Genomic DNA, 15,125 nt, shown 5'->3' with positions numbered 1-15,125 from the left:
TCAACTGTTATCAAACAGCCTCTAAAGCTCTGTCCAGTTAATGTTTCCTTGATTTGATTGTTCTTTCACAGTTTCACGTGAAAATTTTACCTTTATAACCAAGACCATAAACCACATTTGCTTACGTGATTTTGGAGTCGGTGTTCAGGGGTGTGAGTTTTCTTCCCCGTTTTTCATCAAAATTAATCACTGATTGCTAATCACAGCCTAAGACTAAGTTAATTCATTGTTTGAAGCTTCTCAGAAAGCTCTCCCCACATTGGATGCCTTTTAGCATGATTTGACAAGGCATGCGTCGTGTTGTACTCAGAATCTCCATTAGAATGAGCTTGAAGCACATTGAATTCCAACTGAGGTCCTGCGGTGACCTGCTCCTCTAACATTCCAATTTCCAGTAGTCCAAGACTTTCATTGGTAACAGTCAGTTTTTTGTTGGCTTCATTCTCAACTCTGATGTTTTTGTCCTCACTCCTCACTTCAACCTTCTCCTTCCAGTTCCATTGCTATAGCATCTGTGTTCATACTGTTCGTCCTGTGGGTCATTCTGATTCTTTTCTTCATTCATGGCAAAGAAGATTATTTAGTAAGGTTTCATTCTCTCTCATTTCCTTGTACAGGGTTTTCTCACATCTGTGTGTTCATACTGTTTTCTTCATCAAGGCAAGATGGTTATTCAGTAAGGTTTCATTCTCTCTCATTTCCGTCTCCAGGTTTTCCTCAAAGAGGAGATCCTCCTCACCTCCTAACAGGTCATCTTCAGGATTCATGTCCGCATGCAACGATGCAAGTCGTCTGAGCTCATTGTTGCACATCCATGTCTTCTGAGTTGGACTTGGTATTCTATTTTTGCTCACCTGTTCAACGGGTTTCTTAGGCTGCCAACTTGGTTTTTGTTGGATTCAATGATGCAAACACCTTTGCTTTTGAACTGGTGTTTTCTATTTTTACTTTGTAATCAGTTCTGGACTTTTTTTTTTCTCGTAGCTAGCTTCTAGGGTATGCTTGTCTTAGGGCATTGCTCTCCTGAATTTCATTCATTTTGCTGCTTTGAGTGCTTTCAGGTCCGAGGTACTATGAGGTTTCATGATCAAGTTTTTCTTTCCTCGCACCATATATCTTCCATCCATCACTCTCCTTGGTCATACAAACCAAGACTAGAGTTATCCTTTATGATCTTTGTCATAGTCTCCTAGATAGGGGAGAGAGAGAGAGAGAGAGAGAGAGAGAAAGTAATAGTAGTTACCCATTTCATGGATTACTTGTAGGCCATCCAGCAGCCTTGTTCCGTTTCCTAATCGTTTCTGAGAGACCTTCCTTTGCAAAGATCACTTCGTTGGCTGTGGTTCATCTTCTAGGAGTCTGATCCTCCATCAGGCTTCCGTCATTTCTTTCACATTTCAGAAGTTCAGATCTAGCCTTTCTTTTCCATTACGGACATTGTTTTACCCGGTAGGTTCCAGCAAAGCCTCCAACTAGTTAGCCTTTCTTCCTTGGTTTTTCTTGAGTTCTAGTCTCCTGGTCAGTGTTGGCCCTTCACGGGGCTAACCTCTTGTTTACTCCCGTTTTTTGTTCAGTTGGTTTGATCTCTTAACCATTATTGGGATTGACTAATTCCTTGTTTAGAATTGTTGGTTTGATCTCTTAGCCATTGTTCTGTATCTTCGAGCATCCACCGGTGCGGCGGTGCCTTCGCCGGGATGATGCTTTGCCAGTGATTAAGATATCATCATGTTTTTTTCTGGTTCATTACTTAATACGCTGTTTTTGAGTCCTAAAATAGGTTTTCTTATCTTGTCACTGTCAGTCAAGGACATTACTTTCTTTACCTTATCTCGGCGATTTGTCTTGATCTGCTATACTGTGCCTTTTCTCCTGTCTAACATGTATGTGCGGGGCCTTCTCACATGCTCCTCCATTAGAGCTAGGACCCATGCTCTTCTTCTTCTTCTTCTTCTTCTTCTTCTTCTTCTTTCGTCTATCTGCATCTGGGTTTACAGCCTTCTCACATGCTTCTCCATTAGACGTACGCAAACAGCATTACTCTGGTTTTTCTGGAGCAGTACTCCTCATGACTCTCCCAATATTATTGCTTAATTTATAATCTTACGCAGCTGGTTGCAAGGTAGAGCAGAAAGGTTAGAATCAATGGTGTTCTGAGAGTCAACCTTAAAAAACAGCACATGAGCTAAAAGCAACGGAAACAGAGAAAAGGAAGGATTGTTCAGGCAGGCCTGTAGGTGGTTGCAGAGTGCGGGTACTTACCTGAACGTCTTGTAAAGAAAAACGGGTTGTGAATTGAACCTATGAACGCCTCATGTTGGTAATTGGTGAATCAGTACTGAACGTATATATAAGATCAAATTAAATTTCCAAGACCGAAACCAAAGTGATTAGACAGATAATTAATAGGCATTTGTAGGACATTTGAAGAACCATTCTTGCTGTGGAAATGGAATTCCTTGAGATGCCACCAATTCTTTATTGCTTCTGTTATTCCCCCAGAATAGAGTTAAAAAATGTAAAAGGAAAAATGTTTAATTAAAATTAAAGATATGTATGTTGAATTTTCAATTGCATAGAGTTAAAAAAATGTTTAATTAAAATAAAAAAGTAAAAAATTATAAGAAAAAAGAACAACTTGTCCACTTTTGTCATTATAGTTTTCTGCAATAAACTTCTACTACACATAGAACCATTTTCAACTTTAATTTCAAATTAAATACAATTTGCACCCAGTGGATCCATTTGTATTAGCCTATCAAGAAACATTAATTTTAGCTTCTAGACATCCTAACAGATGGGATGGACTTGATAGTATTCTTGAATTGAAATCAGTGGGTTCCCATTAGAAAGTTGGATGTTGTACAATCCTATATTCATCCTTGTCCATAATCATCCAAATATTAATTAGAACGGCTGAAAACATTGACTTTCGATTGATCTCATAGCATGAATCACCACCCTGTTCTTCAGGAAAACCAATTAGATCTACTTCCTTCTGTGCCTTTCTGAAATAATAAGAATATTTCTAAAAAAAAAATCCTTTTCATTCAAACTACCCCATGCTATTGACAGGAAAATAAAAACACCAAAACATAGTATGGGTTTAAAGTCACAACTTAATTTACAATTTAAAGAACATATTTGTTAAGAAAATAAAGGAATGAAGAAACTAAAACATAAAAGGGAAATCAAACACATCAAGGCCTAACCATGGGAAGAGTTTAAACAATGAATCAAGATTTAGCTATATTAAAGATATCTTCTAAATGAAAAGAATTAGCAAATTAAAGAGTTTTCAGAATTAATTAATACATACATGTACAAAGACCTAATCATATTAATAGTATAAAAGGGTTTGTGGTATTTTAGTTGAAAGGTTAAATAATATGAATTAATAATAGAAGAAAATTATAGCTATGACTTATTTCTAAGAACAGGAACATAATAGAGAGAGTTATTAATTTGGATAAACAGTGAGCAGATGAATTTGTATGGGAGAAAAGAGACATATTGGAGGCTGAGTTGATTTAAATAATTTAGATTAATGAATGGAATTATTGTTAGGGAATTATTAGAGACAATTATTGGGCAAGATAGAAACAAGTAGGTGTGCCACATGGCTTTTTTTTTTTCTGGATTCCCAGAAAAAGTTCACAGTAATGCTTAGCACTACCTAGTACTTTTCTTAAGAGGAGGAGAATTTATATATAAGAAACATATCTCCTTCAACAATGCAATGATTCTGGGACATGCACTTTGCAAATTCAAAGTTAACTTTGTTTTATTTATTTTTATTTTTATTTTTTTTTTTGCTTTAGACCATAAAGGCTAAAGCCCTTTAATCATTTTTCTAATTTGTTGTGGTCAGACTGTTTGATTTCCATAAAGGTTTTAAGTATTTCATGATTGATGTTAAAAGTGACAGTTAAGATTAGTTTAATAATCTGATATAATTGTTTTTATTATTTTATATCAAATGCACCCCTGCTAGGTACAGTGTTAATAAGGATATGGTGTCTTATCAAGTGTATAGCTAAGGAAACCATTCTTAGTTTATTAATTTTTTCCTCTGGTACATTTCATAGTGAAATTTAAAATAAAAAAATCCCATAAAAATCTACAGGGAAAAAGAACTCTTAGCTTACTTTTTTAATGAATTAGAACAGGAAGAAAAAGAAGATTAATAAAGGAAGGCAATTATCAAAAGACCCATGTATCTTTTTCAAACCCAAAACACTCAAGGTAGAGTATTATCTTTACTTAAACTGTAGTGATCTACTTTATTGAATTTCTTCCTTCTGCTTATTCATCTTTATGTTGATCCTTTAATATTATTGAGTTTAGATATACCCCTTATATAATTGACATAACAAGATCTAGGCAAGATGAATGACAATTCATTTAAACAGAAGAGATGATGGGAGAGGGGCCATTTTCTTATTAAGATGGTAAAATCTTAGACTGACAAGTGTGATGAGAACATATATGAGTTTTGAGTTTGAGAGTGGCCACTTCATGCCAAAATTGACAGAGGTTAGGTGTGTATCAAGTCCACCCCTCTCAAGACGCCAGATAATCAGGATTATCATTGTATAATGGTCTTAATGTTTTAGACGACAGGAGGCACATCTTAAGTGGATATATCCCAATATTTTTTTTGTCATCTTCTCCACTCCATTAAAATACATAATACTCGGAATTGCATAATTTCAATTAGTTAGTAACAACAGAATTATCAGATATATTATAGAGCAGTCTAATCCCTTTTCCTTTGTCATGAGTGGGGGCTGGTAGAAAAAACAATACATGAGGAACCTTGTCCAAATCCAAACTGTCCACTTCCTAGATCAGCTATGTCCTTTGCTGTCCACATCTACCTTAAAGTCCACCATGTACTAAAGTTGTGTTTAGATTTATAATAGCCATCCAGACTATACGAACTTGGGTTCGACTATGATGCCGGAAGGATACACTATACCAGCCGGAAAAAGCTTATAACCAATCAACCGGCATCATAACAGAGATAATCAATCAGGTGGGTTTTCATTAAAATTCACAGGGTATTGATTGGTCTAAGTCGTTACGTAGAATTGGGCCAACAATATGTTAGACAGAAAGTCCTCGTTGGGTCATTTAGGGAAGGGTAGCTACTAAATGATTCAATTAGCAGATATTTCTAGGGATGGCAATTTCCCCATTTCCCCAATCCCCGGGAGACCTGCCCCTTGGGGCAGGTATGGGGATATTTTCCCCCTGTGGCAACGTGGATGGGGAAATTTTCATTCCTATTGGCAGTGAAGGGGAGAGTATTCCTCGCCCCATGGAGCCCCTAATCCCCATATTGCAGAGATCCCCACTTTTATATATATTTCCATGCATATATGTATATTAATATTTTTAAAATATGGTTGAATATGTTTGAATATATTTATATCTTTTTTAATAGGATTGTAAATTTTAAATATTTTACTTTCATTTTTTAAATGAAATATAAAAACAAAAATGAAATGATTAACATCATAAAAAAAGTCATGGGGAGTGGGGATCCCTATGGGGATGGGATGCTTGTGGGAACGGGGATGGGGATAACCTTGTCCTTGCTGGCAGGGACGGAGACGAGGATGAGAATAGGGATTTTCGTAGTGATGGGAATGGGGAGTGGCTCCCCAACCCTGCCCTCCCCTGTTGCCATTCCTATTAGATATTTCTTTAACACAAGAGGTTGAATAAAACAACGAAAAAGAATTCCTTTGTTTAAAGCAAAATGCTTCTATATCAAAAGAGTGTAGAATAAAAGGAAGTCCAAACCCTTTTATGGTCCCCAAAGTCACCCTAGTAGAAAGAGAGTACCATCTTCATTGCTCCAATGTCCTTGATCTTGATTACTAGCATTCTGCATTTAGATTACTTTCAGTGATTCCAGAAATTAATGTATTTTTAGCATTCCATTTTTCTTTTCATAACTAAGCTTCATATGTATTTATTTGGTAGGCTAGAATAATTTTCATTTTTTAAAATTTTAGCCTACTTGACCTAAAAAGGAAAAAAATGTATAAAAATTAAAAAACAGGTCTGATAATTATTTATAGAAAATAATATTAGTTTAATGTAAGCATACTTACAAATGAAAGTCAAAAAATAAAATGAAATATTTTATAACATTTATTTATAATTAACATTGTTTTACAAACAATAAAATTTCTTTCACCATCATAATTGGTTATAAGTTAAAGTATCTTTTAGGGGTATATAGATTCTATTTCCCTTTAATATCTAGGCTTAATATTCTTTTGGACATGTTATGACTTCATATCATGATCAAGTCCATCCAAAGAAAGAGAAGGTTCTTCTCCTTAAAACTAAAACCATCAAACTGGAATCTTTAATCATCAATTAACAGGGATTTCATCAATATTCAAATCACTGATCCGTATCGGGTAATGTGATCCTCCCTACACACCAATTAATCTATCCCACCATTTCTCAATACCTGTATCAATCCAATTAATGTTTCTAACTTAATTTTTCCTTTATCCTCCTTTTTTTTTTTGTTTTCTGATGGGCAGTTTTGTATCAGCCCCTAATACGGGAAAGGTCACGTCCCAGCTATTTGAGCCCAAGGATCAAAGTAGAAAACCAGCAGGTTGTCCGGTCATGTGGTTGCCATCAGGGCTCTTTCTTTCTAGCCATAGCAGCCTTTTGTTTTAGTTATTTATTTTCTTTTTCTCTCAGTAGGTTTTGGGTATTCTACCGCAAACTCCATTTTATAGGTCTTAGATTAGAAAGCTAAGATCCTTTTGTCGGTCTTATTTTGGGGGGACGCCACCCCCTCCCCCCTCTGCCTCGTCAAAGAGGTGACCTCTCAGTTGAAGATTCAGAACCGATAAATCGATGAAGTAAGGTCACGAGTAACAACTGTAGGACAGCTACCCCATTTAAGAAGTGGACTTCTTGCATGCCCCAGAGCAGAAGTACCATCGTCATCTTTCCTTATTGTAGTACGGACCAATGCAAACCACAGACCATGCAAATGGTGCACACATTCTCGTCAATCTGCACTCCTTAATCAGTAATCCTCTCTCTTTCTCTCTATAGTACAGTAGAGAAGGACAACCTTGGATTCTTCTTCTCCTTTAGGAACTCAGATCAGGTGAGCTTAATCATCCATCCCAAAACTGTACTTTTTATGAGAGTACATGTGTTTAATTTCTTTTCTTTTTTTTTTCTCTTCTTTTCCTTTTTCTTCTGGTGATAATGGCTGTTAAAACTCGTTATATTTTGTATATTCATAGGGGAGTTCACCTGATATTGAAGTTAATTTCTAGTTGTAAAGGAGCTTTTCTCCCAAAGACATTTTGTTCGGGGCTTTTGTTATTTGAAATCTTAAAATATAAAAATAAATTCTTAATATATATCAAAGAATCTCTAATCTCAACCGAATTGGCTGAACTGAATGATTTATTGCTTTGTCATTTAGTGAATAAGTTATCGATTAGGATGCTGTGAGCATCTTAGTGGCTGAAGCTGTTAAGTGGGGTTGATTGCTATACCCTCAAATACTTCATTAGTAATGGTGCGCGATCTGGTCACTCCTATCTAGAAGTGGCTCTACTCCTAGTTGGCGACGGATGAGAGGCACCTGAGAGGAAGAAGATGAAGGATCCCAGGGGGTTCACCTGGCGGGAACACTCCGGATCAAGTTAGTAAACTAAGAGAGCAAAAGAGGGAGAGAGAGAGTGCAGAGAAATAAAAGGGCTAAGGGTGATGATCACACAATACCCTCGCCCCTAGGGATCGGGGTCTTTATATACTAGTATTCTGACTTGTCAGGTGTAACTGCCTCCCGAATCTCTGCTGCGGCGATCTTCTGTCAAATAACGGCTTGGCGTAGCTGGCCGTTATCTGTCAGAGTTGTGCTGGTGGGCAAAGGTAATCGCTGCAGAGTACGGTCTTGCTAGACGCCGCCAGGTGAGAGACGAGGGTGCAGTCTGGCAGGTATAGTTGTCAAGCAGTGAATCTCCCATGATATGCCGAGCTGCTCTACCGCGAACTACCTTACACTGAGCTACTGGTGGTGCGTCGAGGTGCTTCTTCGAGGCGGGTCTCTGAGAGCCTAAGTTTAGGTGGGAGCGAACTGACCCTAGTTAGGGGGCTGATGAGCCTAACCCGAGGTGTTTTCAGCTTGGGGTGCTCCCTACTTGGGAGTCTTAGCTTGGGGTGCCGGAGTATCATCTTACAGCGAGCTGCCACTTCGGGCGAGCTGTTAGGCTGAATTGTACTGAGCTAGTTATGCTGAGTTATCACTTATGTTGGGTCACGTCCACATATCCCCTTATTATGAGGTTGGGCCAAATCACCCTTCATCAATTAGCTAAGTATTTTATCCACCAAAAGAAAAAGGCAATAAAGATAATTCAGCCATTATCAAATAGCCCCTTTAGACATGAATTGGGTGGTTGGAAGGGCTTCTTTCATAAATTTGTTAATAATTTTGATGGCAATAGATCTACAAATATTAAATAGTCATTTCTACCAATATGGTCATTTTGATTTTCCAATGAAATACTGTTAAACATCTACCAAATAACAAATTGTTGGAATGGATTGTTCATAGTTCAGTTGTTGAATAAAATATGGAAGAACTTCATTAACACACAATAGAAATGGAATATAATTAATAACCCTACTTCTGAGAATTACCTACTCTCACCCTTTATTTTAGGCATGATTAAATATGACATGTTACGGGTGAGATTAAACCTCTATCTCTATCTCCATTCCCAAGAGTTAGAATTAGCATTTCTAAAGCATAGAAAAATAATAGAATATAAAAAACTTAATAAATAGTCAGGGTGGCTCATCATCTGGTCTGGTGCAGAAATAAATATTTTATCAAACTTACTAATTGTAGACAGTGAATAAATAGCCATGTCCTATATATCCACTTCTAGTTTTGCAAAATTGATTTTTTTTGTTTTTTTTTTGTGTTTCTATTCGAGAACATGTTCGCTTTCAAAAACTGGAGATTAATTTCATATCTTACTTTTGATTTAATTTTGATATGTGGCAATTGAAATGACAACCCAGCATCCAAAGGCTACTTATGCCAACCATATGTGGTAAACTTAACTTAATTAAAGCAATATAGAAATAGGCAAAAATAATTAATTATTTCACTTTTTACTCTTGTTTATTCCTAAATACTCAAGGAATTCAATGATCCTTATTAACAAATGAATAAAAAATATGTTCACATAGGGCTTACCTGGACAAGGACATCAGACACATGGCGAACCGAAAAGTTCCTTCATTAGACGACAGATTTGATGGCGTTGTCGGTGCCACGTGCCATAGGCTCAACCCCAGGTTGTATATTAGCCTTCTTGCTAGTCTACATTCTCTTTTTTTTTTTTTTTTCATTTTTCCTTTTGATAGTAAATGGGTTTGTCCTTTGTGTTCATATTCCAATCTTGATCACACACTACTTTGCATTAGGGTTAGCTAATTAACCAAGAATAGGTTGGTGATTTGGGCACATTCAATTTTTAGAAAAGCTACAAACCCTAATCCATGTAGTCAAATAGCATCTTGCAAAAGATTGAAAAAATGACTGTTAGGATTTTGTGAATTGCTAGGGATGTTTTCACTCCAATTAAGGGAGCATTGCTTTTTGGTGCAGGATGGTAAGATTCTCAGGCTGGCAGGTGTGAAAAGATGAATTATTCAAACAACAAAACTGTGCTAAAACATCAAAAAGGTTAATCCATGTCCAATCCATCCCTCCCAAGACCCTAGATAATAGGGACCAACATTCTCCCAAGAACCAAGATAACATGGACCAGCTAAATTGAGAGTGTAATATAGCCTTTTTAGGGCTATTTTAGCTTGAGTATGTTATAATCATGCTTTAGGGTTACTTTATGATCACTGAGAAGGAAAGGAAGGAGATATAGGTGTTGTTTGGCATCATGGGCTATTCAAGTAGAAATGCTGTCACCTCATATAGCAGGATTTTTGACTTCAACCATTAACAACCTGTTTATCACAAAACACTTTGCATGAAAATCCATATACTAGCTAGCTAGGGTATTTGAAGGAACAATAATTAACTAGACATTTCCTATTGTGCAGAGAAAAAGTCTGAATGACCTGGCTGATGTGAGGTGACATTGATTTAACACTTTCATGGATGAATGAAAACTACCAAAACCTTCCACCAAATAGAATTAAAAGACAAAGGGTATGTAGACTTCAATAAGTTTCAAAATGCATGAATGAAACTATTGTTTCAACTCCAAACAGGTCCTCAGTTGTTGTTATTGTTGGTTTTCCTCCATGGGGGGATGGATTGAGGGTGTCTTGGCAGGAGGAGAGTACTGAGTAGTGAGTACACACACACAAGCAAGGAATCTAGTGAGCTAAATACAAAAGACCGTGCGGTAACAAAGTTGCTCAGGCCCAAGAGCCTACATTCAAAGTATGGGCTCATTCTATTGCAAGCGTGTGTGGTCAGTACCACGGGCACGGGACTCTCTTCTCCTGCTGCACATCCCATAATTGTTACTGGCATAAAAGTATCCATCAGTAGGTAAAGCAACCCCCATCAGGACACGTGTCACCCTTTTAAGTGTGTCGTATGACATCCCCATCATCCCAGGTGATGTCAACTGTACCCCACAACAGTGAATCCCTCTGAACGATCAGTTTTGGACGGCTCGGATCGTTTCTTCACATCCATTCTCTGGAGCCTGGTTTAAATGACCGGGTCGCGATCCCCATATCATTGCCACGTTTCTGTTTCTGAGTGGTTGACATGACATTTCGTCCGGTTCCCAGAAATAAATTCTGGGTTTTCTATTTTTTTTTCTCTGTCTGTAAATAATAACGAAATCGAGGCGGAGGGAGGGGGGACGTACGGAAAAGTCAAAAAAAACCCTACACTACACCCACCTAAAAAGGAGAGTTCAGATCTGCGCTCCACTTCGGGGCGCCCCACAACGTCCCACAGCGCATCCCCGCCTTGTATTGGGAATATCTCCCGATGATGACATCATCGGGTCTCATATATCATCGCGAGATGTTCCAAATGCAAGGCGGGGATAAGCTTGTGGGACATTGTGGTGCGCAGATGTAAACTCAAAAAAGGAAAAACGAGTGGGACCCACACCCTCGAGATTTGACCGTCGAGATCGATGCGCGCGAAAAGAAAGAAAAGTCACGTTGATGCAGACCCGACAAGGTTTTCGTACGGGAGAGGGGGTCCCACCTCCCCTAACGACGGACTTGATGTCTCGGCCGGTCGATGGGGACGCGTGGCGGAAATCAGGCGGCGGAGTTTGTTAATACAGCGAGGGGGAGGTGGGGCGGCCGGAGGGGAAGCTCCTCGCCACCACCAGCTGGGTTCCGTATTCCGACATGGCTGACAGGTAACCACGTGAGGGAGCGCACGATTGGTGGGACCCGGTGGGACCCAGTTGTCAAGTCAGACGTCCCATCGAGTTGACCGAAGAATGCGGGATTCTCGTACGAGTCGTTGTGATTCTCTGTGGTTAAAGGGTGGTGGATCGAAGGGCGGGAACTGCGAGTCCGTGAGAGGTATTACTTTTCCCGCCAGACCCGTTGTGAAAGTTTGCACTTTTTTTTTTTTTTCTTTTTTTTCCCAACTGTATACAGTATTATCGGTTTGGCTGGCAAAGCAATTATAGATGTTATAATTAACCACATTTATTGAAGTGTCCCCTTCCTTCCTTTAATAGCTCCCCCATGCCTTCCTCAATTGGGTGGGGACATGTTCCCATGGATCACCGTTGGATTGGAATCTTTCATGTCTGTGATGCACGATTTTGCTATATATTCATTGCACAGAAGACTGATTGGATCATGAGAGGGACCCACACTTTCATGGATGGAACATTTTATGTCAGTATGCTATTACAGTCTCGTGTGCATCAGAGAAAAGAGAAAGAAATTCATATGAGGTTTTCTTTTTTCTTCTTTTGTTAACCTCCATGATTGACCAAATAGTCTAGATTGAGTAGATTCTAAAACACTAGAACTCTTTTCTTTTCTTTGATAGAAGAAAAGAATTCATTTGGGTTGTGAGGTCATTTGGATTTAAGATCCTTTTCTCGCAGCTCAGGGTTTAACAAAACCTGGATCAATCCCCCACCACAAAAAAAAAAAAAAAAGATCAAGGGAACCCAATATTTTTTTTTAATGAAGCGGGTATCCATTATCATCTCTTTTTCCATTTTTTACATGAGCACACAAAAAGTACAAAATTAAGATTAATAGCCATATACAGTTGGAGGGAGAAATAAAGAAGAAAGAGAAAACATTGAATTGGGATTTTTTTTTTTTTAAATCTTAGAATTGAAACTATAGAATGACTCTCTGAATCTTTTTTTTTTTTTTTTATTTTGTTCCACATGGACTTACATTTTAGCTATAAATGATCAATCTATTATTAATCCTCTAGAAAAAATTCTCAATATAGATAAGTAAGCGCATTATGTTGCCGTAATTAATTAGTTTGCATTTGGCATTCCTTATTTTAAGGTCTTAATCTCCTTTTAAAAGTTAAAATGCCACTATGAACAGAGTTTTTAACTACAAAAAAGAGATAAGTTCTTAAAATAAGGAATGCCAAATGCAGCCTTAGTAGGGATTCAATATTACATTTGATTGATTGCTTAGGATCTAGAATTTAAAAGGGGATATATACCTTAATGGCAATATAATGGGATATTTTATGTTTTAAGTAGATTCCAATCCTGTGCTGCAGAAGGGAGATGACCCCACGTTAGAAGTCACGTATGGTTAAGTAGATTTGCAGAACAAAACGGATTTGGAGGTGTTAGCAATGGAACCCTAGATTCAGAACAGCATGCTTGCCAAGAGTACAAGATCCAATGGAGATCACTGAGTTCCAGTGCGGTCCTAGGGACTAGCTTGGCATTTCTTTACTGTGTTCTACAATTGTAAGATTGGAGCAAAGTACTGTTGGTGGTAAGAGAGAGAAGTTCAAGTACAGAAATAGTGAGCTTCTAGGTAAAAGAGTAATAACTATGGCGTCAATATGACCACTCAAAAAGAAAACAAAGTTTTAATCATAAAATAAACAAATAAATAAATATTAAAGAAAGAATAGTAGTACTTTGTAGGACTGAAGTGAAATTATATCAAAATAGAAATTCAGAATATTTTCTTTCTTTTGAACATCCTTGAGTGTTGTTGTTATGGCTTGCACAATTATAAAAAGAACTCTCTCTCTCTCTCTTTCTCTGTTTGAGGCATCTCCTCCTCGATCAACACGTGAGGGTGTCTGAAGGGAAGGGCGACCTGCTTAGTTCAACCCAATAAAAGGGCTGGTTTGGTGGAAACAAGCAGAGATTCATTCTAACAGCTTGACTATCGGCTATACTCCATGTGTGATGAATGGAGGGTTCGAGACATCGAGGCCAATTCGAACTAAGGCGGTGCGGATGCCATCCTCCAATTATTTATAAAATACTATATATGGGATTTGATAGATAGCGAGTCATACCATGTATGTGGATTGCAGTTTCTATATGGAAAGTTTCTTAAACAGTTTTTATTCCCCTCCTTAAGATTGTAATGGCATGGACCCATTAATGTCGTCTTCTTACAGACATTATTATCTCCTTCGTTTCCTCTCTACGTGATCAATGAAAGCTTAGAGTTCAGTACTAGAAGTATATAGGGTTTACTGCTGCAGTGGTTGTTAAGCTAGGGTTCCAATAATTTGATCTCTCTCTCTCTCCACCACCTCCTCCTCCTCTTCCTCTTCCTCTCCTCCTCCTGTGCCAGCCACATATCTCATCCATAGTTAAACGTTGACACATCAAAAGAAATCAGCCAAAACGCCTCTATGTTGATAAAAAGAAAATGAATTAGATAAAGTTCTCTTCTGAAAGGTTAGCTCAGAAAAATGTGGAACCATGTTCATCCAATACAAAGGTTTATTGCAAGAAATTACACAATAAGATAGATTAATACCATGCACTATCTGAAGATCATTGTCTGAGGTTCCTGCTAGCCACCAAAATTCTAGTAACTCTATCTATATTTCTTTATAGCTTGAATATGCTTCAATATAATGGGAATATTAAAATAAATCAATTTTTAGAATCTTCATTCCTCACTGGGTAAATGATCTCACACAAATCCATTTCAGGTACATTCACAAAGGGATGAACTCATGCCAATAGTTGGAAATCTTGATTTGTTAAGTTGATTTCCTTGTGCCACTAATGGGTGGTTCCTTGTGCCACAAATCCATTGTTAACTGAAATAATTGGTTAAAAATATATTATGCATCAGAAGAGCATGTACACCCTAAATGAGACGTTCCCTCCTCACTGCATTCATTATCAGAAGCAAAGGAAACAGAAGAAATTAGGGTTGAGGATTCTGGATGCAACAAATTGTTATACGATTAGAGTTGGTTTCAGCAGTCGGCTTACTAAAGAGCAAACCACATGCAGCTTTGTGCAGCAAATGTCTAGTGGAAATATGTGCTTTCAAAATTGGGAAATTAATAGGGGAAAAAGAACTAGATTTCCTTTTCCACATGCAAAGATAAACTCATCCATGATTTCTCCCTTAACCCTAATACGACTGGAGGCTCATCTTAGTGGAGATATGCTTTCCATTCAATGAATTCCCAAAAAAAAATGGAAAAAATAGAAACTCTTATAGTATATATCCAAATTAGTGGAACACATGACATATATGCTTCATTGCTGATGAAAAAGAAAAGAAGCTTCCACTTACATATTTCAATTTCCATCGCCAAAAAATTAAAAAAAAAAAAAGTTATGCTACTCATGAATTTCATTTTTCCATATTTGAGTTCCATAAGAAATGGAATTTATGTTGCAACTGATCTGCAATCCTAATCTAGTTGGTCGATTTTTTCCTTTTTTTTACCTTTTGTCTTTTACACTCCTGGTTCAAACGAGATATTTCCCATGTTAATTTAGGTTGTTACAAAAAAATATTTGCTTTCGCTTTAAAACCTTCATACACTGATTTATTTTAAGGACAAGAGAAGAAATATTGCAACATAACTTTCAGAGAAAATAAAAAGATGAGAATAA

The 15,125-nt window shown here is 37.5% G+C and overlaps 1 long non-coding RNA gene across 1 annotated transcript; it reads left to right on the top strand.

The window, feature by feature from the left end:
- Window positions 1–206: 206 nt before the first annotated feature.
- Window positions 207–11,713, top strand: LOC104600886 (uncharacterized). Its single transcript, XR_735782.3, has 3 exons — window positions 207–835; window positions 9,262–9,369; window positions 9,683–11,713. It is a non-coding gene; the product is annotated as an uncharacterized LOC104600886 (long non-coding RNA).
- The last annotated feature ends 3,412 nt before the right edge of the window (window positions 11,714–15,125 follow it).

Source organism: Nelumbo nucifera, chromosome 3 (assembly GCF_055504915.1).
Source record: "Nelumbo nucifera cultivar China Antique chromosome 3, China Antique-T2T, whole genome shotgun sequence".
Lineage (NCBI taxonomy): Eukaryota > Viridiplantae > Streptophyta > Magnoliopsida > Proteales > Nelumbonaceae > Nelumbo > Nelumbo nucifera.
The sequence above is the reverse complement of the archived record's forward strand: the minus strand, read 5'-3'. Positions and strand labels throughout refer to the sequence as shown.